The sequence below is a fragment of the Panthera leo genome, chromosome F2 (genome assembly GCF_018350215.1).
Source record: "Panthera leo isolate Ple1 chromosome F2, P.leo_Ple1_pat1.1, whole genome shotgun sequence".
Taxonomy (NCBI): Eukaryota; Metazoa; Chordata; class Mammalia; order Carnivora; family Felidae; genus Panthera; species Panthera leo.
The window spans coordinates 16664089-16689674 of NC_056695.1; the positions used below are offsets into that span (position 1 = coordinate 16664089).

Sequence of the window (25586 nt, forward strand, 5' to 3'; positions counted from 1 at the left end):
AGTACAGAGCCCGACATGGGGCTTGAACCCAGAGGTCATGAGATCATGACCTGAGCTGAAGTCAGATGCTTAACCTACTGAGCCACCCACGTGCCCCTATTTTATTTTTTTTTCTTAAAACAGAGTGTGGACTGCCAACTGTTTCTGCTTTCTTTCTGAGATAACATGTCCAGACATTACATGCTACATTGCCATAGGTAGCAATTACAGAAGATGAGTAGAATACAGATTCAGAAATGAATACAAGAAAAATATTCACTGGGCATTGGTGGTGGCTGCTTTTGAGAAATCCACAGAAATATCCTTGTTGAGTAATAGTGAGGTTTTATTGAACACTAAATCCACCCTCTCTCCCAAAATTGGTTCTACTATGTCCCTTAATTTTTTTCAGAATAAACTCTTCTAGTTACCTTTGCTTCAGGTTACCCTTGGTATTGATGACTGGACTTCCAAAAATGACGATGGATGGAGCTAGGGGATTCCAACTCTGACCTACTTTCCACCAATATCACCACCTAGGGTTTGTAAAATAAATGTAGAAGAAAAGGCATTAAAAGCTTGATTGGGGGGGGACTTCAAAGATGAGCATAAAAATATGTAATGAAAACAGAATGATTGAATGCCCTAAAACGTCACCATAAAGAGACATTATCACTATCAGTGAAGAAAGTATATGTATGTATAAACTTCAAAGAGAGTGTATGTATGTATAAACTTCTGAAGTGTGAGAAGAGCGACCAGCTATGAGCTAGTACAATTGTTGTAAAAACCGACATGGACTTTGTAGTAACAGACCGGGTTCAAACTCTGCTCTCTCACTTAGTAGCTATGTAACACTGAGCAAATTATTTAACTTCATGAAGTCTACCTTCTGTTTAATTTGGATTCCTAACTACCTTACAAATTTACTGTTCACTCATTCAAATAAGTAATAAATGTTTGATTTTTGAGCAATTCCTAGAAACCAGATACCATGCTGGGTGCTAGAGATTCAACAATAAGACACAATGTTTTTCCTCATGGATTTCATTGTCTAGGAGAAGAGATAGTATAAAATAATTATAATACATTGTGACAACTGCCTTAATACTGTTAAGTTCAAGATAGTACAAGGTGATTGTGTCCCCTTAGGACAATCAAGGAAGGCTTCAAAGAAGAGATGAAGTCTAAGCGTCAGTGAATGTTTAACAGATGAGCAGAGATAGGGAATGGAAAGACTGCGAGTGCAAAAACAATGAGTAGCCAGTGACATGATGTGAAAAATTTAGAAACTTCACAAGTTCGGGAAACATCAAGTGGCTCAGCTTGTCAATATATTTAAGAAGTAAAAGAGGATTGGTGACCATCTGAATAAGAAGGTGTAGCAAGGAGAAGGATGACACCAAGGCTTCTGTAGCAGAAGACTCAGTGGACGTTGATGTCCTTTACTGAGGGACACAGAGAAGGGATGTTAAGAAGAAGGGATGACGAAGATAAAGAGGCAACTTTGGGACAGGTTGACTGTGAGGGTTCTGTGAAACGTCTAGATAAAATGTCTTGTAAGCAGTTCAATGTACTGGTCTGGAGCTCAGGAGAAAGAACTGACCTGGAGATTCAGGTTCAGAACCCAGAGCCTCAGATGTAAGACCAGATGAGCACTCGGATCTTTCCTTCACATAGGCTGACCTCAAGGCAAATGACAAAGTGTGGGGTGTGGGGTGGTGTCCAAGGGAAATCCACAATTTGGTTCAGAGTCTTTGTGGGGAAGAGTGGTATGCTTGGGAAACCCTGTGGTCCGTCCTCATAGCAGAATTACCACCGAGGAAAACCTGCCATAAACCAAAAAAGTACTGTCAAAATTATATAAGTTATCTTATTTGCTTGCATTTTAAAAGACATTTTGAATGAATACAAAAGACCACAGCAGTACTTATTAAAATCCCTGTCTCTTTCTCATTTGCTTCCCTCTCATCACATACTGCTCCTTCAACCCTCCTCCATGTCCTGAAAAACCTTCTCCTACTTCCAGCCCCCACATTTCCTATTCCTATGTCCTTCACACTTTCTCTTATTCTACATCACAAAATCCCCAAATATAAGTCTGATAAGGAAGAGCTTCTCTGGAGGGTGGGGAAGGAGAACAAATGAAACCTGCAAAGTCAGTATCGTTTTAGAGGCCAGGAAGAGGAGAAAGGTTGGAAGGACTTATGCATTAATAATTTTGTTCTTGTTACAGTAGACTCAAAAGCCAGCCTGATCATCTAAATAAGTAATGCATGCAAAGAAGCTCAGCAGAGAGCAAGGATCCTTGTTCCAGGAAATGGGATGGAAACCAAAAAGTGAAGAAGGTTCTAAGCCATGGGTGAAAGGTGTTTCCTAGAGAAATTCCATGGGCTGCTGCAACTGCTGCAGCAACTTGGATATGTTGTAGTCATCTCTGGTACAAGGCGAAAGAAACTATTCAAGTTTCTGGTAAGGCCTGAACATCATTGGAAGAAGGTATAAAGTGAGAAGAAAACAAGAGCCAGGACAGAAGCTTAGGGAGCAGGTTGAAGGAGAAAGTCAGTAAAGGATTCTGATGAGAATCTGTCAGGAGGTAAAAGAAAACTGGGAGTGTGTGGTGTCCTGGAAATTAGGATGCATTTTTTCAAGGATACAGTGTCAAATGTCTCATAACCATCAAATTTGATATGGAATGGAAAGTAATCATTGGATTTGGCAATTGGGAGGTCACTGATAACCTTAGCAAAAGCATATTCAATGAAATGGTAGAGGCAAAAGGCAAATTGCAGTGTATTCACAGTGAAAAATGAAAAACTGGGGACATGAGGACAACTGTCCTGAGAAGATTGTCTGAGGATAGGAGACAACATAACAGCTAGAGGAGTTTGTGGCTTCCCTTTCTCCCTCTCCCCTCCCTCCTTCTCTTTTTTGTCTCTCCCTCCCTCCCTTCTTTCCTTTCTGATAGGCAAGACTTGAATCTCTTTAAATGCTATTGGGTAGGACCTTGTGAAAAAGAGTCTACAAGTCCAGAAAGGAAATTATAGAGAAGGGGTGGGGGGAGCAGATTTAGATTGAAGGATTCACCTGGAATAAGAGAAGTAGGATTATGCTTTCTTCTGAGAGTAGAGGGAAGGAAAGTTTTAGTAGGAAAGCAGGAGGTCATCAATCAGGAAGTTGAAGGAGTTTCTGTCTGCTAGCCCTCAAGTTCTCTGCAAGAAGTTGGTAAGGTCATCCACTGACAGTGAGGTATAAGGAGGGAGGATTTGGGTAGGGGGACATAGGGAGAAGTTTGGAATAGTGACAGTATAGAATGGGAGAGGGGGACAAGATAAATGGCACAAAGGTTCATGTTTATAAGACCACATGTTGGGGGGCACCTGGGTGGCTCAGTCAGTTAAGCGGCTGCCTTCAGCTCAAGTCATGGTCTCGCGGTCTGTGGGTTCGAGCCCCGCGTCGGGCTCTGTGCTGACACCTCAGAGCCTGGAGCCTGTTTCAGATTCTGTGTCTCCTTCTCTCTCTGACCCTCCCCTGTTCATGCTCTGTCTCTCTCTGTCTCAAAAATAAATAAACGTTAAAAAAAAAAAAGATTTAAGACCACATGTTGGAGACACCTAGTATATTTGAGACTCATAGGATATTTTTCTCAGTTGCAGCTGCATGAGGTGCAGAGATGCTATCATTAGATGTATTCAAGGACAGCAGTTTGAGGCAGGTGAGGCATTCGATGCCTGCTTCCTCGCAAAAGAATATAGGTTAGTAGGACAAAAAATCATGCAGTTGTGATTTTCTAGCAGGAAGAAATGTTTTAATTTAGTGAAGTTTAGTCAAATGAAGTCCAGTTATGGCATTTAGTCAAGGCCATGAAGGTCTTCTAAAATTGCTGGTTTTAACTTTGGGCAAATAAACTGCAAAATATCAGGTGGTGCCACTTGGTTAGTGGACCTCAGGTTGTGATTGCTGTTATCTTGAGGATACAGCAGGGGTAATCAATTCCCTTTTTGCCCTACCCAAGTCACGGGGGACAAAAGAATTCCAACAGATATAATCCTCTTGCCCTTGCAGACAACTTCTAACATACCAGGAAGTAGTAGAACAGTGACTTTGGGGAACTTGCTTACAAAGTGTCCACACACATGAGATTATTTCTTACAATTTTTGCATAAAGGCAGAAATATTTTTTCTCAGAAGAGAGATCTGAATTCAGACAAGGTGGAAGCAAACATAAAAGAGCAAGAGCCAGAATCAACCAATTTGTCCTTTTTTCATCCAGTTAAGAAAGCAAACTAATCTTCCAGCAGAGAGGAGTCAAAGCAGGCAAGAGAGATGGAGTGAATCAGAAAGAATGCCCAAGGATTCATGGAGGTCATAGCTATGCTCCTTGAAATTGCAGTGTTTGTGTAATATTTCAGAAAGAAACCTGCACCTGAGCCAGAGCCCATCTTGAGGCATTGACTGTGGAATGAATGGGAACACAGCTTGTGTGTGTGTGTGTGTGTGTGTGTGTGTGTGTTTATGTGTGTGATCTTTACTATGTGCTAACACCTCACTTTTTCTCATTTAATTCACATATCAACTCTGTGCCAGGGATGTGATTTTCCTTATTTCACAGAGGAAACAATCTGGGGCTCAGAGTGGTATGAGAACTTGTTCAGGTTTGCTTTCAGAAACTGCACACTGTATGGCTGCATGGGTTGTAGAGATAGGCAGAAAAAGCCTGAGGACTTGGCTCTGCCACTAACCACCTCTGTCACTTGGGGAACTAGTTAAGAATAATTATACCTGTGATAATCAGTTTTTTGTGTAAACTTGTCTAGGTTACAAGTCTTCAATTATTCAATCACTATTCTAGGTGTTGCTATGAAGGTGTTTTGCAGATGTCATTAAAGTCCATAATCAGTTGACTTTAAGTAAGGGAGATTATTCTGGATAATCTTCACAGGCCTGCTTCAATCAGTTGAAAGAACTTAAAAGTAGTGCTGAGGCTTCCTTGAAGAAGAAGAAATTCTGTGGACAGCAACTTCAATCCCAGACTACTCTTCTCTACAGATTTTGGACTTTCCTTGTCAGCCACCATGATCACATAAACCAATTGCACCAAATCTCTTAAATTTGTGCCTCCTACTGATTCTGTTCTCAAAAGGAATCTTGACTGATGCAGCATCTCCCTCTGGTGGGTTGTGAAGATTAAATAAAGTAATGTATTCTCTATGGGAAGTGCCTGACATGGTGCCAGAAACACTAAAAAGTGGTTTGAAAAATGGCAGTTACTATTATGATGACTTGGCAAACACAGGTTGAGTGTTCATCTCGTTGACTTACATACAACCTGACATTTTACCCAACAACTTGGTCAAGAACTGTAGTTACTGGTCTGGGTTCAATCCCTAATTCAGGGTGACCTCAAGCAAGCCACAACATCGAAGGGCCTTGGTTTCCTTTCTGTAAAATGAGGAGCTGTACAACAAATTATTTTTTGTACAAACTCTTCCAGAGTTGATGTTCTCTGGGTCAGTTTTGACCTAATTTATTAGTTTTTTATTAGGCTGATCTATTTCATCCAACTATCAGACAGGATCTATTCCATTACAGTTACATTCAAGGCTGCTTCTACACAAATAACTCTCTAATTACTGCGTGGTTTATGGCCTGAGAATACAAACTAAGTTTAATATTAACCTGAGCAAAGCATTCCTGGTCTTTTAGCCAGTGGTTATATAGCTCTTGCTTTACCCCAGACTACAGGCCATGGGGAACATAAAAGAGCATGAAATCTGGCTCCTGCCCTCAAGGAACATAGGGAGACATGTAAAAATCAGATACTATTATGAGGGACTATATATTTAAGTCAAAGCACTACTGGAATTGAGAAAAAGGGGAAAATAAGATCATTCTGAGTTGGAATGATCAGAAAGGCTTAATAGAAGAGGCAGGAATTCAGATTGATGAGATGTCTATGTAAGAGATGAGAAAGAAGTTAAATCTTCCACTCTTACTGTGTGTTATTTATTCCACAATTGAATGCGTGAGATTTGGGCATCTCTTTACATTGCTGCTTGCCTTTGTGGACACAGATGATGTTAAAAGTGGCTCCTTCATAACTTCAGGCTTTCTCTCCTATTCTCCATGGCATGTTCTGTGCAAAGATAAATGGACAGCAGGTGTACTCCCTTGCTCTTATTTACACATGGATACCTGCAAACACCATGATAAACCCCATCATCCATGCATTAGGGTACCCCCTCATTGGAGATTAAGCTCCATTAAGGTGGGGACCATGCTTCTCTTGTCCACTGTATAAATATTCATGGATAAAACAGTGAAATTGCTCTCCAGAATACAGGAGACAGACAGGGGAAGTTTCCCTATTTGAAATTTTCAATGGAATTATACCCTTAAAAACAGGGATTTTTTTTAAAAAAATGTTTATTTAGAGAGAGAATGAGAGAGTGAGTATGCATAAGCAGGGGAGGGGCAGAGAGAGAGAGAGAAGAAGAAAGAGAGAATCCCAAACAGGCTCCACACTGTCAGTGCAGAGCCCGACTCAGGACTCAAACTCATGAACTGTGAGATCCTGACCTGAATTGATATCAAGAGTCAGTCTCTCAACCGACTAAGCTTCCCAGGCATCCCAGAGATTCTTATACTTTGGAAATTCTTTGATTTTCAATGTCAGCCCAGTCCAACTCCCCACTCCCACTCTTTGCAAAAGAGCCCTACTGGCAGAGCTTCTTATCCAAAGAAACATTGACAGAACTACTGCCAAAAACTTGATGGAGCTAAACAAAAAAACCAGTGGCTGTGGGTAGAAGAAAAGTTATGCTTGAATAACAAGCAAACACCAGAATGATTAATTTTATAAGCACACCTTTGAGATCAGATAAAGGCAGCTTGACTTTTAAAAGACAATATTCATTTTTATCGGTTTAATAAACATCTCTTAGCAATATTGATAGTCATCTTTAATGGGCAGGAACAAAGAAACCTTTAACAGTTAAATTTAAATTGTTCACTAATCTTACTTCAGTTTATTGCATCTCTCATGATGATCTCTTGCTAAATGAGTCTAAAAATATACTTGGTGATGTGTGTAAACAGGCCAGAAATTCTCAAGACTGTGGTCTAATGAAAGCAAACAAACAGGGTTTACAAAATAATTCAGAACACTGAAAGAGGCAGTGTTTGAGATATAAATATAGATTTCTACAAACAAGAAGTTAATAATCATAAGTTAGTATCCATAAGGATCACTATAAAGATTGGAGTAGAAAAATATCCTCCATATTCAGAAACATTTCCTAGTCAATTGCAAAATAATTCTGTCCATGGATTATTAACATTTATATTCCAAAAAAATTTTGTAAACATTGATTCAGTTACAACTATGTACAATGAATAGTTCTCAAAACATACTGTATCCAATAAATGCAATCAATCATTACATATTTACCAAGGACTGAACTATGAATATTCTGGGTAATGTAGTGTATGTACACTGTTTTTGTCTGTCAGCTTCTATGTATTCTCCCTTCTTCTGTTAACAACACCTGAATTTGCCTTTGGGGGGGTCACTCTCTCCCATTTAACACTATGTGTTTCAATGGGATTGACCCCACTCTGCTAGCTCCAAGGATATTTAGGTAATAAAGACCTGCTTAGTTGTCCTTTGGCCACAGTGATTGATTTAGAGATGGCATAAGTACAGATAGAAATAGAGGTGAGTTTGGTTATAAAAGCCAGGCCAGTGAGATTAAATTCTGGGGTTTTATTAGAAAAACTTGGGCAAGAGAAGCTCTCTTTCTACAGATTGAAAGCTGTAAGGGTGATGAGCTGAGACCCTGTTAGAAAGACATCAACACAGAAGGTAGAGAGCAAGACCAAGTCTTAATGGTGGTGTTGCCTTTTTCCACTTGCCCCCAGATCTTCTCTCTCCTCTTCACTACTGGATGACTAAATTAATTCTATCAATCTCTCTTCCCCCACTGACTCTAGGTGGGAGTTCTATGAAGAGATCAGGGACATTAGGTTATTTACCAGTCCCTTTCTGTGGGGTTTTCTCAGGATGGCTGTCCCTCTATTGGAGGCTACAAGTCCTGTTAGGAAATCGTCTCCATACAACTCTCTGCCTTAAGGTTCCAGTAACCACTCTTGGTTTGCTCCTTCAGGCCTGGAGATGGTAACAATGTCCCACTATTACTTAGTCTGATATATCAATATCCCTTATAGCTTTCCTAAGTTCTGCTTCCATCTTTGTAATTAGCCCTCTTTTTAAAACCCAGCTGGATAGAGATGTCTATTTCCTGCCAGGACCATGACAGATAAAATGACATTATTATAGTTCTTAATCCAGACATGCCTAAAGATAGTGATACTCCTGACTTGTCAGTTACTTGAGCCAAATAAATTCTCTTTTTCCCAAAGGCTGTTTGAATTGTATTTTCTGCCTCTGATAACAGAAAGTCTTAATATAGTTTGTCATGTTGTTTTGATTGCATAGACACAAAACACTTAAATAAAAGGGAGAGGACACTGTTATCGACCGAATTGAGCTGCTCAAATATTTATGTTGAAGTCCTAACCCCCAATACCTCAGAATATGGTTCTCATTTGGATACAAGTTCTTTAAAGAGGCCATTAAATTAAAGTAAGGTCATTATCAGGGGCCCTAAGCCAATCTGATTAGTATCCTTATGAAAAGAGGAGATTAGGACACAGACATGCACAGAGGGAAGACATTGTGAAGACACAGGGAGAAGACAGCCATCTTTGATTGAAGTAGAAACCAACCCTGCTAATATCGTGATATCAGACTTCTAGCCTACAGAATTGTGAGAAAATAAATTTTTATTGTTGAAGTCACTTAGTCTTTGATACTTTGATATGACAGCCCCAGCAAAGTAATATAGGCATCTATAAACTAGAACTGGGAAAGACACTTCTACAGGCCAAGAACTCTCTCCAGGTCTCTGATTCAACATGGTCTCTTAGCTATGGCATCTGTGTCTCTCTGCAAATTCATTTCATTTACATTTATAACTCACTGGCTACTCCTTCAATATTTCCCAATCCAAATGATCCTAAACTAATTGACTTGGTTAACTGCCATTCATACTATTAGGGTGAAACCTTTGCACTGAGTCAACCTCATGAGTTTCTAGCCAGCAATGGATAAGCTTCCTTTGGATTATATGCCCTTATCTGGTTCTGCCAGTGGCTGCTGTGTGTAAGGAAAAATCATATGCTGGTTCTCTGCACAGAAAGTGGTGGGAGGGCCAGTTATAGAGAGAAAGAGAGGCTGGATACAGCTGGCATTTGATAAGTTCAGCATTTGGTCTCCTGAACTAGTGGCATTAATAATTTTATGAAAACATCAACACCAACACATACTGCTCAGATCTGGCTTCAATTTTTACTGTATTAGTCAATTCCTCATTTCAGTTACTTACAAGACCCACTGTCTTGACCTTGAGTCTTATAAGACACCCTAGAATCCTTACAATAACCACACTGCTGTGCTTGACTTAGTTTGGTATGTGTTTGTTACTGGAAAACAAAAAATCCTTGATTAAAATAGTTTCAAAAGAGACAAGCAATTTTGTTCAGGGAAGAGGGATTTGTTTATGTTTATGTTTAATTCATCCTGACAGTTATATCAACTTTGTGACTATGCTAGTGTCTCTTCACCTCTTCATATACAAGAAACAGAACTAATACTGAAGAATGGCTTCTACCTCCCAGTAATGCTGCCAGAGAATCTTAAGAAGGTTCCTCATGAGGTCATATACTCTTACCTGAGGTAGGAATTGTTATCTTTTAGTTTATGGAACCCTAAAGAAGAGAACTATTTCAAATTTCCTGAAATGTTAATTTTTTTTCCTGCTCCATGAACTTCTCCACAGCTCTTTACTTACTTCCTGATACCACACAGACAAGATCAAGTAGGTGTAGGAATTAAGTTTCACAATTTGTGGAGCTGATATCATGTGTCCAGTTGTTTGAATAAATTTCTGTCTGCAGTTATTTCCCTCTTTGGGGAAGTCAGGGGTGGCACATGGAGGAACTGGGTTGGGATGGGGCAACCTTGTGGGAACTTCAGCTTTCAGGCCTATTCTGCTGCCCAGTAGGCCCATCCAGCAGAATCACCAGGATTATTTCACTTTTATTCAAAATCCTGAAGGTGTGAGAGTCTGAGTGGGTGGGAGAAGCTTGATTTATTTTTACCAAGGCTGAATATTTTGGGACAAGAGGGGGCATACATGGAAAAGCCCCTTTTTATTTACTAGAGACAAAATGTAAAAACACTGAATGATTTAAGACAAGAGGGCCACAAGATCAAATTTTCATCCCAGAAAGACCACTCTGAATCACTTTGAGTGGAGAGTGGTTTGGAGGTGGGCAGGCTGGAGTAGAGCCAGGCTCAAAGGCTGTTGCAGGAAACCAGGCTAGAGATTTTGATGGCCCAAATGAGTTGGAGTCAGTGGGAATGAAAAGAGGAAGGCAATGAGAAAAACGGAAGGATTACAAGTGTGGCTAAGGCCTGCTGTCCAATACTCCAGGAGGAGCAGGTGTAAGGGTACATCTGTTGTACTAGGACTTTGGCATTGAAGAAAGGGATGGGATGGTTAGGACCATGCCTGAGCAACTCTGCTTTCAGTTCTTCTCTCTGCTTAAAGCCAGTAAAGAACTTGGAGACTTATCAGGATATTGTAAATTCCTTTAAAAGACAAAAGGATTAGCTGTCTCATCTGCTGCAGAGGTAGTAGGGTTGGAAAGAGCAACTGGTGAAGAGCAAAACAGCTGCCCTTGGAGAGCACTGAGGAGCATCCAGCCATGGAATTGGAGTCAGATATTAGGGATATTAAGTACTGATGCAGCCCAGCCCTAGCTGGTCTTTCAGGGAAAGGAACTATTTAAGGGGGAGGAAAAAGGGGACTTGAATTTTAAGTGGGTGTAAATTAAAAAAAATTTTTCCCCTAACCATATTTCATCCCTCACCTTCCTGCTCCTCATACATTTTAGTGACCACCTGAATGATGAATAACAGAGGCCAGACCTTTGCCTGGTGAGATAGATGGTATTATTGTCATATAAGTATTTGCTATTTCCTCTCCTCCCTCCATTGACATTCGGTCTGGTCACATTTGACTTGCTTTGGCCAATAAAATGTGCATAGGGGATTTAAAATGTGCTCCTGTGATTTGGTGTGGCCTTTTGCATTCCTGCCCTTTGCCACAGATAGAGGCCTCTCCTTAAGCCTGGGTCCCAGAGTGAGTATAGAAAAGCATACTTGAACCACCTGCAGGCTGGAGCAGAGCCATTGCAGGCAACCTCAGACTCATGAGCAAAATATCTTTGTTTTATAAGTCATAGAAATCTGGGAGTTGCTTATTATACAGCATTATTACAGCAAAAGCTGACTAATATACAAATTATTCCCTAAAAGTATGATGCTGTTGTAATAAGAACTTAAAATATTGTCCTTGCCTTGGGACTGAAAAGCAGACAGCAAAAAAGTGTTGAAGACTGGAAACATGATGATCTTGTAGTAGCAGCAAGATTATGTAGAAGCAAAAATTTGGTAAAACCTGCAATAATTTGGAGACAGAAAACATACCTCATGAATGGGTGGTTTGGGGTGACAAAATTTTAAGACAGACTGTTATTAGCATGAATTGGTTACTGCCTTCGATTAAAGCCTTTCAAGAAAGAACTGGCCTGCTTGTAAGCAGGGATGAAAGAGTAAAGAGTGACTCCAGAAATTCCAGGACTTGCAAATTTTAAAAATAGAACTGTTTCTCATCTTCAAATAGAAAAATGAAAACATGAAAAATGCTAAAAACCACAAACTCTGATTGATGCTAGTTAAGACCAAGTCTCAAGACAAAGATCTAATAAATATCACTGCCATATGTTTTGTTAAACGTTTAAATGTATTAAGAGAGCACCCAGTAAATTCTTTCATCTGGACAAAATGGCTCATAGAAAAGAGATGAGGACTAAGTTCCACTAACCTAATAAGCTCAAACCCTCTGTAATTACGCCTAGAGAGAAATAGAGGCATGACTTGAAAATTACTGTGGCTATGGTTGTCTCATGGAGTTAACTAAATCACACACAAAAAACTAAAAATAGTTTCTGGGGAGAAATTTAACTCCCAAAACACCGTTGCCCTGCTTAAAAGAGACTGTGACTTAGGGATGCCTGGGTGGCTCAGGGGGTTAAGCTTCGGACTTTGGCTCAGGTCATGATCTCATGGTTCAACAGTTTGAGCCCCCTGTTGGGGTCTGTGCTGACAGCTCAGAGCCTGGAGCCTGCTTCAGATTCTGTGTCTCCCTCTCTCTCTAACTCTCCCCCATGCTCTCAGTCTCAATCTCTCTCTCAAAAAAATTAAACATTAAAAAAAATTAAAAAGAGAGAGAGAGACAGAGAGAGAGAGAGACTATGACTCTATTAGCCATGAAAAAGACCTCAGGATAATAATGTTTCAAAATTGGTTCATTAATTGTAACAACTATACCAGACTAATGTAAGATTTACTAATAGTAAAAGCTAGGTGTTGGGTACACGGAACTCTGCAACTTTTGTGTAAATCTAAAACTATTTTCAATTAAAATTTTATATAAAAAACAGAAAGACTAAAAGCTTTTCCTCTAAAATCAAGAACAAAACAAGAAAGTTGATTCTTGCTACTTTTATTCACCATAGTACTAAAAGTCTTAGCAGCAGCAAGCAGACAAGAAAAAGAAATAAAGGACCTTTAAAATGGTAAGGAGGAGGTAAAACTCACTATTTACAGATGTCATGATACTATACAAAGAAAACCCTTAGAACTCCACCAAAAACCTATTAGAACTAACAAATGAATTCAGAAATTTGCAGGATACGAAATTAATATACAGAAATCTATTGTGGTTTTTATACACTAATAGCAAAGTGGCAGAAAAAGAAATTGAAGAAACAATCCCATTTATAATTGCATCAAAAACAGAAAATACCTAGGAATAAATTTAACCCAGGAGGTTAAAAACCTGTATTCTAAAAACTATAGGATATTGATGAAAGAATTGAAGATGACACAAACAAATGGGAAGATATACCAGGCTCATGGATTGAAAGAATTAATATTGTTAAAATATCCACAGTACCCAAAGCAACCTACAAATTTAATGCAATACCTATCAAAATACCAATAGTATTTTTCAGAAAACTGGAAAAAAAGTTTACCAAAATTCATATGGACCCCCAAATGGCTTAAGCAATCTTGAGAAAGAATGGTATCACACCTCCAAATTGCAAACTACACTACAAAGCCATAGTAATCAAAACAGTATGGTATTGGCACAAAAACAAACACAAAGATCAATGAACAGAACAGAACAGAGAGCCTAGGAATAAACCCATGCTTATATGGTGAATCTATGACAAAGGAGGCGAGAATATACAATGGGAAAAGGACAGTCTCTTCAGTAAATGGCAGTGGTTAAACTAGATAGCTAAATACTATCCAAGTCTTGCAAAAGAATGAAACTGGACCACTTTCTTACATAATATGCAAAAATAAATTCAAATGGATTAAAGACCTAACTGTGAGACCTGAAACCATAAAAATCCTTTTTTTAAATAAAATTTTTTAATGTTTATTTATTTTTGAAAGAGAAAGAGACAGAGAGAGACAGAGCGTGAGAGGGGGAGGGGCAGAGAGAGAGGGAGACACAGAATCATAAGCAGGCTCCAGGCTCTCAGCTGTCAGCACAGAGTCCGACATGGGGCTTGAACTCATGACCTGTGCAATCATGACCAAAGTCAGACACTTAACTGACTGAGTCACCCAAGTCCCCCCATAAAAATCCTAAAAGAAAACATAGGCAGTAATCTCTTGGACATCAGCCTTAGTAACATTTTTCTGGGTATGTCTCCCAGGCAAGGACAACAAAAACAAAAGAATACCTACTGTGACTACACCAAAATAAACAGCTTTTGCACAGTGGAGGAAACCATCAACAAAATGAAAAGGCAACCTACTGAATGGTAGAAGGTATTTACAAACAATATATCTGATGAGAAATTAATGTCTAAAATACATAAGGGACTTATACAATTCTGTGCCAAAAAAACAAATATTCGGATTAAAAAATGGGCAGAGGACCTGCATAAAAATTTTTCCAAAGAAGACTACAGATGGCCAACAGACATATGAAAAGATGCTCAACATCACTAACCATAAGGGAAATGCAAATAAAAACTACAATAAGATATTACCTAACACAGCAAGAATGACTAATATCAAAAAGAAAAGAAATAATAAGTGTTGGTGAAGATTTGGAGAAAAAAAGAACTCTTGTGCAGAGTTGCTGGGAATGTAAATTGGTGCAGTCACTGTGCAAGAGTATGGAGTTCCTTAAAAAATTAGAAATTGATGTACTATATAATCTAATAATTCCACTACTGGGTATTTACCCAAAGAAAAGTAAAAATAAGATAAAAACACAGAGGGAGGCAAACCGTAAGAGACTCTTAAATACAGAGAACAAACTGAGGGTTGCTGGAGTGGAGATGGGTGGGGGGATGGGCTAAATGGGTGATGGGCATTAAGGAGGGCTCTTTTTGGGATGAGCATTGTCTGGCTGTCATAGATGAATCACTGGGTTCTACTCCTGAAACCAAATACTACATTGTATGTTAACTAACTTGAATTTAAATAAATAAATAAATAAATAAATAAATAAATAAATAAATAAAACACATCATATGTCAACTATACTTTAATAATTAAAAAAAGAAAGAAAAATGAACCATTAAAAATTAAAGACCTTAGGGTCCCCAACATTCTGCAGGCAGGTAGCCGGATGAGGAAACTGCTCAGTGGCCAGGGGGTACATATTTTCCTTCAGATGTGCCCAAGAAGGATAATGGAAAATTACCTCTCAGAAAATGGAGCCAAGAGTCATGAGAACAATAAAAAGAAAAGCTATTCCCAAGGAACAGAATTGGAGCCTAATCAAAGAACACTTCCTACCTCCAGGTTAGGAACTTGGCAACATTTGCAGAGTGAGATTTCAGAATTGCTACAGACCAGTGACTGCTTCCCCCTTCTCCAATGGCTATTTGTTTTTGCTCTCCTGTCACTGTCCCAGTATGGTATGTTGAATGGGGATACTATTCAGCAAATATTCACTTCTGTTTCCTCTTTCTCACTTATATAAGGAGTATTCTATCCTCTACATTGATGTTGGCCAAATGAGCTGTTTTGGCCAGTGAAATGTGAGCAGAAACTCTGGACGTGCTTGCACCATTTGACTTGACCCCTCTGCCTTCTGTGTTCCCACCCTCTATTTTAAGAAGAGTTTACCCATAAGCCACTGTTCCTTTAACCTGAGTCCTAGAATGGAGACTCATGGAATATACTTGAACCTGACCCACAGCTCAGAACAAAGCCGCTGTAGCTGCCCAGCCAACCTGTAAGTAGGATAAAAATGTTTTGTTATTGGAAACCAATGAGAAATGTTGGTACACAATAAAAGCTGATTAATACATATAGCAAAGGTTCCCAAGAACTGAGGAATGGCTCTAGATGGGACTTGAGCATAAAAAAGGTAAGGGAGTAGGTGGAAGAGAAAGTTGTAGGGCATTTCCAGATAATAATCCGTTTTATCTCCAAAATCAGGGTAGATATTCCAGGGTAGAATATGTTCACAGGAGATATTAGAAGTGTCTCAAATGACTAGAGTCCAGAATTTTGTATGTCAAATTTTAATAATTAATGATACCATTAAAATCTAGATAATAACTATAGTCCCAAATAAGCTCTTATAATGAAGAAACCCCTTGGAAATGAGTTTGAGATATAGAATGCTAATGAATACTAGAACCTCTTAGATCATTTTAATGTAGAGTATACAAATCTTAATGACACAATCTCAACTGTGTTTTTCTGATAATATCTTGAAAACAATTATTAAAATAGACATGTGAGGCAAAAATTAACTGCTATACGTATCAAAGAAACATTTAAAAATAACTTGTTCATTTTTTGAGCCATAAGTTTGCATCTGCTAAGATAAACACAGGTAGAATTAAAACTCCTTTACTGCAAAATTATTTGCCAACAATGACTTAATTAATAATAATATTGATATTATTTTGCTGTGATACAACCTTTACATATTTAGTTTCATGCTAAGCAATATTTGATACAACAAAATACCAACACAACAAAATAATTCACTTACCCATGGAGTTTGTTTTAATGGGAACTGACCTATGTTCAATGACTGCAAACCACTTTAACAGGTTTTACTTGTTTATATAAGAGACATTTTTAAAAAGACATTTATTTTCCATTTTTCCTGGCATTAACTAGGGACAATCTTGCCACAATTCTACTTTACAAAACTACAAGGAAGGAACACTCAATTTGATGTTCATGTGAAATATAATTACCCACTTTTCTTCCTTTACAACATGTACTCTATAGACAAGATGACAAGCCAAAAAGTACATAATACATTGCCTGCCATTAATAACAAGCATGCTCTTTTGAAATTATTTCACAATAACACTTATTCGAAATATCCTTAACTTGCTTTTTTGAATATTATATTAGAGCACCTCAATAAGCATTGCCTATTTCAAATCAAAGATAGAAACAGGAATTTATTGAATTGACTAGGTGCAATCATAAATAAGTACTATAACTTTTAACATGTACAAAGTTTCATCTCTGCCTATGTCTCTTAAAGTAGTTACACTGGCAGAGTCAGGGTTCATGTGCCAAGGTTGTAAAAAAATGCAACTCTTCCATCTTGCCTTAAAATACATATCATGCAAACTTCAAGGCTCTTCACAAAGGCCACCTACTTAATAAAGACTTTGTTGAGTCTCCCAAGCATATATGATCTATTTTTCCTTTAAATCCATAGTGTGTAGTTTCTCTCTCTATAATAATAACAAAGCTAATAATAGCCAAAATCACACTGACTTATCACTGAGAACTTCCATGCTTCAACCATGTTAAACTCACCATCTCATTTTTTCTTTGCAGCTCTCCTGCAAAGCAGCTATCATTATTTTCACTTTCTAGATGAGGAAACTGGGAAAGAATTTGAATTCAGGATTTAACTTAAAAAATGATAATCTTAATAACTCTGCTGGAAATATAAATATTTTCTTAAATTTCCTAACATGTTTGTTATCGGTCCTCTATATAACTTCCTGTTCTTCAGAGAGGAGTCACACAGCAAAGGAATCCTATAGGGATCACCTTACAGGATCTGAACTGAGAAGTTCCTGAGACTTTAATTACAATACAGAAAAAAATGTATCTGGTAATAACTTTAGCATTGTATGTTTTGGATCTGTGATCATTTATTATTTTAACCTTTCAAAATCAAAAATTTTAAAGCGTTCAACTCAAAGTACTTTCATTGGGCTGGAAATATTTTATTGCAGTTTGGCTGACATTTTATTTTACTAATGTCATTAGCACTGCTTAAAAATGAATTATGTCGAACAGAACAGATGAACACAAGGGAAGGGAAACAAAATTAAGATAAAAACAGGGAGGGGGATAAAACATAAGAGACTCTTAAATATGGAGAACAAACAGAGGGTTACTGGAGGGGTTGTGGGAGGGGGGATGGGGTAAATAGGTAAGGGGCATTAAGGAATCTACCCCTGAAATCATCGTTGCACTATATGCTAACTAACTTGTATGTAAATTTAAAAAATAAATAAATAAAATAAAATGAATTATGTCGAGGTGTACAGCACGATCTTTGTTTAGAAAAAATATTATGATTTTGTGAGTACATGAGGTGGGCCTCATGGCAACAAACATTAGAAATATGTATCTTTCTTATTTTCCAAGCATGCTTATATTTCTATTTAGCATAAGTAGTTTGGCTTTCAAAAAGACATAGATTTAGATTTACTTTTCTGGAATTATGTTGAATTCTCATAACATCCTTTAATTTTTTTTTTAACATTTATTCATCTTTGAGAGACAGAGCATGAGCGGGGAAGGGGCAGAGAGAGGGAGACACAGAATCCAAAGCAGGCTCCAGGCTCTGAGCTGTCAGGACAGAGCCCGACCCGGGCTGGAATCCACAAACTGCGAGATCATGACCTGAGCTGAAGTTGGACCCTTAACCGACTGAGCCACCCAGCCGCCCCTCATAACATCCTTTAAAGAAGAGTCCAGTAAGGCTTAATTAAAATCTTGCACAGAGGCTGTTCAAATCCCTTCCCTATTTTGTAGCTTTAGCTCTGGTAACTGTTGTTAGGCTAACACTGGTGTTCAGTGGGTCACTGAAATCAAATTAATGCAGCCATCTAAAAAATCAAACATCAATTGCATTCATTTATCAACATTCTCAAATATAAAAGGTACAAATGAAGGGAAAATGATGCTATTTAGCCTTGGAGAATCCTGAATGGATGGACATAGACTGCAAGCATTTTACGTGAAAAAAATAAACATTATTTGTGGGAGAAAAGTCCTGATTAAAATAAAAACCAAAGTAAGGACAAAATTCTTTGACACACAAATTCTTTTCTGAGTCTTTAATAAAATGACTCAAAGTCTCAAATTGCATTTCCTAGGTCTCTGGAAATGCCTTTAGGATCTCCCTAGTTTCCTGGGCTGAGCACAGGGGTTCTCAAAGTGTAGTCCCAATCCTAGTCATCATCTGGGAACTTCTTAAAAATATAAAGTCTTGGGCCTCTCCTAGGCCTCCAGAACTAGAAACTTGAGGGTGGAGTAAACAATCTGTGTTTTAACAAATCTGAAGGATTTGTTAAAACTCTGACATTCTGCTCTAAAGTTTGGGAACCTCTGGCCTACAAGCAATTGTTCTCAAACATTTCTGTGCAGTAGAATCCCCTGGAGGGTTTGCTTAAACATGGGTCCCTAATCCAGCCCCTAAGATCAAGTGGCAGTAAATCCAGGGAGTTATGTGGGAATATGCATTAATTTTTAAAAATATAGTAGATAGTTCTGATTTAGGTGGCCCACGATTTGAAAATTCTGGCTTGAAGTGAAATTCAAGTGTCGACAAAATGAGTATTTTTTTTCCCCATAAAATTCCCCTCCACAACTGAGCAACAACATTTGAACTCTGACTTCCAATCATCTATAACTTATTTAGTCTGAAGAATGCCTGCTTCCAGTGGGATTCCCTCATTACAGGCTTCCCTCCTCCCACTGCCTGAGGGACTTGAAACCTTTGTGGGCTCCATCTGTGAGGTTTTGCCCACCTCTTCCACAGGTGCAGTATGTGTTTCATCACAGAAGCTTACACAAAAGAAGTGATGTAGTCCATACATCTGCAGAATGTAGAATACTAATTATATGCTCAGACAAGATAAAACACAAGTGAGGATCTAATTTTTTTCCCTGAGATAACTAGGAGATCACTTTAGGAAAAGGGAGCTCAATCCTTACATGTCCTGCCATGAGAATACTTTGTTCTAAGAAGGTGGCTTTTAAACTAAGTTTTGGAAATTACTTATTTAATCCATGGACACTATTTAAAATACTAATGAAAGGAGGAAAAATGTTGGTTCACTTTATGCTTCTTCTAATGAATCTTTGCTTGCTCTACAGGTCTTCCCACTTTGTGTGGCAGGAGAAATATGGTAATGTAAATTTTTGGATACCAAATAAATAAAAAGAAAGACGTATGCTTATACTGGTTTCGTACTACACTGTTTAGCTAGTTATGATATAAAAATTTATTACTATAATATTCCTGGTTCAACTCATTCATTATATTTACAAGTATATTCCTTTCAACATTTTTGTGTTTTATTTTTCATTTTATTAGACTTTTTAATAAGAAAAGTTATGCTTGTTAAAGAAGACAAACATGACAGAGATGTATATATGAATATATGTGACCCATAGCTCTCTCCAATTTTATCTACAAGTATATATATTTCAGATAGCCTATTTTTCTTAATTTAAGAATAAACGTCCTTTCTAAAACATTTAGAAAAGGTAGACAAGCAAAAGAATTGAACCACCCATAATCTCCCATTCTGAGGTAACTACTGTTGATATTTTGGTGTAGCTCTTTCGAATTTTACTCAAGATGTGTATTTATGAAAATTGGTAACTATTTTTTACAGCTTATCCTTTTTCCTCACTAATATCTGTGGGCATTCTTCTCTATCTTTAGAATTGGAAACCCTGTATTTCCTAAAGCTTGATATATAATATGTGCCACAGTTGATGTGTGAGATTACTTTTTGGTGTTGCATGAACACATTTTAAACATTTTTAGTGATTACATTTTTTATGAGTAACTGAAAAATATAGAATATTGAGCCTGTAATTTTACAGATAATCTTGCTTATAACAAGGCTAAAGAAAGAAACACAGTGATAATCAACTTTATGAAAAATGTGTGGATTACAGTGCAATCTTTTTTGTTTTTGTTTTTTCTTCAGCTGGACCTGACATAATTCCTGATGGCAGAATATGGATGTTTGGCTTCAATCCCTACTATTTCCAGCACAGTTCTCTTTGCATAGAAAGTACCCCCAAAAGGGTTGGGCTTCAGGGCTGTGCCCAAATGGATTTTCTTGTATTGTTTATCATGCCACTTCTGATCTTGTCAGTGACTACGGGAACTTCCTGGCAGTACAAAGACCATGACACTTGCCCATCCTGCCTGCACCATGGGCCTGAGCACAAGAGCTATAACTCTTTTCTGTTCCTTTCTTCCAGTCTGGTCTTTTCCCTTGTGATTTGGTGATTTTTCTTAAGTGTTATGTTTAGATTTCTCTCTTTATTATTTTTTTTTTGTATCTATTACAGGTTTTTGGCTTATGCTTATCATGAAGTTTATATGTAACTACCTATGTATATAGTACTCTAAGTTGGTGGTCACTTTAGCTGGAACACATTATTAAAGCACTACTTTTTTGTGCTCTTTCCACCATGTTTTATGTTTTTGATGTCATATTTGACATTTTTATTTGGTGTTATCATTATTGTAGTTAAGCTACTTTTACTACTTTTGTTTTTTAACCTTCATACTAGCTTTATAAGTAGTTGATCCACTACCTTTACTGTATGTTTTCCTTACCAGAGAGATTTTTTTCATATATTTTATTTTTTTCTTTTTATTTTTTTGAAATTTATTGTCAAATTGGTTTCCATACAACACCCAGTGCTCATTCCAACAGGTGCCCTCAATGCCCATCACCCACTTTCCCTCCCCTCCCCCCCACCATCAACCCTCAGTTTATTCTCAGTTTTTTGAGTCTCTTATGGTTTGCCTCCTTCCCTCTCTGGAATTTTTTTTTCTCCTTCCCCTAGCCCATGGTCTTCTGTTAAGTTTCTCAGGATCCACATAAGAGTGAAAACATATGTATCTGTCTTTCTTTGTATGACTTATTTCACATAGCATAACACTCTCCAGTTCCATCCATGTTGCTACAAAAGGCCAGATTTCATTCTTTCTCATTGCCATGTAGTATTCCATTGTATATATAAACCACACTTCTTTATCCATTCATCAGTTGATGGACATTTAGGCTCTTTCCATAATTTGACTATTGTTGAAAGTGCTGCTATAAACATTGGCATACAAGTGCCCCTATCCATCAGCACTCCTGTACCCTTGGGTAAATTCTTAGCAGTGTTATTGCTGGGTCATAGGGTAGATCTATTTTTAATTTTTTGAGGAACCTCCACACTGTTTTCCAGAGCGGCTGCACCAGTTTGCATTCCCGCCAAAAGTGCAAGAGGGTTCCGTTTCTCCACATCCTCGCCAGCATCTATAGTCTCCTGATTTGTTCATTTTAGCCACTCTGGCATGAGGTGATATCTCAGTATGGTTTGATTTATATTTCCCTGATGAAGAGTGACGTTGAGCATCTTTTCATGTGCCTATTGGCCATCCGGATGTCTTCTTTAGAGAAGTGACTATTCATGTTTTCTGCCCATTTCTTCCCTGGATTATTTGTTTTTCGGGTGTGGAGTTTGGTGAGTTCTTTATAGATTTTGGACACTAGCGCTTTGGCCAATATGTCATTTGCAAATATCTTTTCCCATTCCGTTGGTTGCCTTTTAGTTTTGTTGGTTGTTTCCTTTGCTGTGCAGAAGCTTTTTATCTTCATAAGGTCCCAGTAATTCACTTTTGCTTTTAGTTCCCTTGCCTTTGGAGATGTGTCGAGTAAGAGATTGCTACGGCTGAGGTCAGAGAGGTCTTTTCCTGCTTTCTCCTCTAGGGTTTTCATGGTTTCCTGCCTCACATTCAGGTCCTTCATCCATTTTGAGTTTATTTTTGTGAATGGTGTAAGAAAGTGGTCTAGTTTCATTCTTCTGCATGTTGCTGTCCAGTTCTCCCAGCACCATTTGTTAAAGAGACTGTCTTTTTTCCATTGGATATTCTTTCCTGCTTTGTCAAAGATTAGTTGGCCGTACTTTTGTGGGTCCAATTCTGGAGTCTCTATTCTATTCCATTGGTTTATATGTCTGTTTTTGTGCCAATACCTGCTGTCTTGATGATTACAGCTTTGTATTAGAGGCTAAAGTCTGGGATTGTGATGCCGCCTGCTTTGGTCTTCTTCAATATTACTTTGGCTATTCGGGGTCTTTTGTGGTTCCATACAAATTTTAGGATTGCTTGTTCTAGCTTCAAGAAGAATGCTGGTGCAATTTTGATTGGGATTGCATTGAATGTGTAGATTGCTTTGGGTAGTATTGACATTTTAACAATATTTGTTCTTCCAATCCATGAGCATGGAATGTTTTTCCATTTCTTTGTATCTTCTTCAATTTCCTTCATAAGTTTTCTATAGTTTTCAGCATACAGATCTTTTACATCTTTGGTTAGGTTTATTCCTAGGTATTTTATGATCCTTGGTGCAATTGTGAATGGGATCAGTTTCTTTATTTGTCTTTCTGTTGCTTCATTATTAGTGTATAAGAATGCAACTGATTTCTGTACATTAATTTTGTATCCTGTGACTTTGCTGAATTCATGTATCAGTTCTAGCAGACTTTTCGTGGAGTCTGTCGGGTTTTCCATGTGTAGTATCATGTCATCTGCAAAAAGTGAAAGCTTGACTTCATCTTTTCCAATTTTGATGCCTTTGATTTCATTTTGTTGTCTGATTGCTGATGTTAGAACTTCCAACACTATGTTAAACAACAGTGGTGAGAGTGGACATCCCCGTCGTGTTCCGGATCTCGGGGGGAAAGCTCTCAGTTTTTCCCCATTGAGGATGATATTAGCTGTGGGTTTTTCATAAATGGCTTTTATGATGTTTAAGTATGTTCCTTCTATCCCGACTTTCTCAAGGGGTTTTTATTAAGAAAGGATGCTGAGGGGCACCTGGGTGGCTCAGTCGGTTGGGCGTCCGACTTCGGCTCAGGTCACGATCTCACGGTCCGTGAGTTCGAGCCCCGCGTCGGGCTCTGGGCTGATGGCTCAGAGCCTGGAGCCTGCTTCCGATTCTGTGTCTCCCTCTCTCTCTGCCCCTCCCCCATTCATGCTCTGTCTCTCTCTGTCTCAAAAATAAATAAAACGTTAAAAAAAATAAAAAAAAAAAGAAAGGATGCTGAATTTTGTTAAATGCTTTTTCTGCATCCATTGGCAGGATCATATGGTTCTTATCTTTTCTTTTATTAATGTGATGTATCACATTGATTGATTTGCGAATGTTGAACCAGTCCTGCAGCCCAGGAATGAATCCCACTTGATCATGGTGAATAATTTTTTTTATTTATATGCTGTTGAATTCTATTTGCTAGTAGCTTGTTGAGAATTTTTGCATCCATATTCATCAGGGATATTGGCCTGTAGTTCTCTTTTTTTTCTGAGTCTCTGTCTGGTTTGGGAATCAAAGTAATGCTGGTTTCATAGAATGAGTCTGGAAGTTTCCCTTACCTTTCTATTTTTTGGAACAGCTTGAGAAGGATAGGTATTATCTCTGCTTTAAATGTCTGGTAGAATTCCCCAGGGAAGCCATCTGGTCCTGGACTCTTATTTGTTGGGAGATTTTTGATAACTGATTCAATTTCTTTGCAGGTTATGGGTCTGTTCACATTTTCTATTTCTTCCCATTTGAGTTTTAGAAGTGTGTTTAGGAATTTGTCCATTTCTTCCAGGCTGTCCAGTTTGTTGGCATATAATTTTTCATAGTATTCCCTGATAATTGCTTGTATTTCTGAGGGATTGGTTGTAATAATTCCATTTTCATTCATGATTTTATCTATTTGGGTCGTCTCCCTTTTCTTTTTGAGAAGCCTGGCTAGAGGTGTATCAGTTTTGTTTATTTTTTCAAAAAACCAACTCTTGGTTTCATTGATCTGCTCTACAGTTTTTTTTAGATTCTATATTGTTTATTTCAGCTCTGATCTTTATTATTTCTCTTCTTCTGCTGGGTTTGGGGTGTCTTTGCTGTTCTGCTTCTAGTTCCTCTAGGTGTGCTGTTAGATTCTGTATTTGGGATTTTTCTTGTTTCTTGAGATAGGCCTGGATTGCAATGTATTTTCCTCTCAGGACTGCCTTTGCTGCATCCCAAAGCATTTGGATTGTATTTTCATTTTCATTTGTTTCCATATATTTTTTGATTTCTTCTCTAATTGCCTGGTTGACCCATTCATTCTTTAGTAGGGTGTTCTTTAACCTCCATGCTTTTGGAGGTTTTCCAGACTTTTTCCTGTGGCTAATTCAAGTTTCATAGCATTGGGGTCTAAAAGTGTGCATGGTATGATCTCAATTCTTGTATACTTATGAAGGGCTGTTTTGTGACCCAGTATGTGATCTATCTTGGAGAATGTTCCATGTGCACTCGAGAAGAAAGTATATTCTGTTGCTTTGGGATGCAGAGTTCTAAATATATCTGTCAAGCCCATCTGATCCAATGTATCATTCAGGGGCCTTGTTTCCTTATTGATTTCCTGTCTAGATGATCTATCCATTGCTGTAAGTGGGGTACTAAAGTCCCCTGCAATTACCACATTGTTATCAATAAGGTTGCTTATGTTTGTGAGTAATTGTTTTATATATTTGGGGGGGCCTGTATTCGGCGCATAGACATTTATAATTGTTAGCTCTTCCTGATGGATAGACCCTGTGATTATTATATAATGCCCTTCTTCATCTCTTGTTAGAGCCTTTAATTTAAAGTCTAGTTTGTCTGATATAAGTATGACTACTCCAGCTTTTTTTTTTGACTTCTAGTAGCATGATAGATAGTTCTCCATCCCCTCACTTTCAATCTGAAGGTGTCCTCAGGTCTAAAATGAGTCTCTTGTAGACAGCAAATAGATGGGTCTTGTTTCTTTATCCATTCTGATACCCTATGTCTTTTGGTTGGAGCATTTAGTCCCTTTACATTCAGTGTTATTATTAAAAGATAGGGGTTTAGAGTCATTGTGATGTCTGTAGGTTTCATGCTTATAGTGATGTCTCTGGTACTTTGTGGTCCTTGCAACATTTCACTCACAGAGTCCCCTTTAGGATCTCTTATAGGGCTGGTTTAGTGGTGATGAATTCCTTCAGTTTTTGTTTGTTTGGGAAAGCCTTTATCTCTCCTTCTATTCTGAATGACAGACTTGCTGGATAAAGGATTCTCGGCTGCATATTTTT

The 25586-nt window shown here is 38.1% G+C and overlaps 1 long non-coding RNA gene across 1 annotated transcript; it reads right to left on the reverse strand.

The window, feature by feature from the left end:
* Positions 1–410: 410 nt before the first annotated feature.
* On the reverse strand, positions 411–6111 carry LOC122210806. The gene is made up of 3 exons (XR_006198258.1): positions 5976–6111; positions 1586–1808; positions 411–515 (listed from the first exon to the last, which is right to left on the reverse strand). It is a non-coding gene; the product is annotated as an uncharacterized LOC122210806 (long non-coding RNA).
* Positions 6112–25586: the final 19475 nt, after the last annotated feature.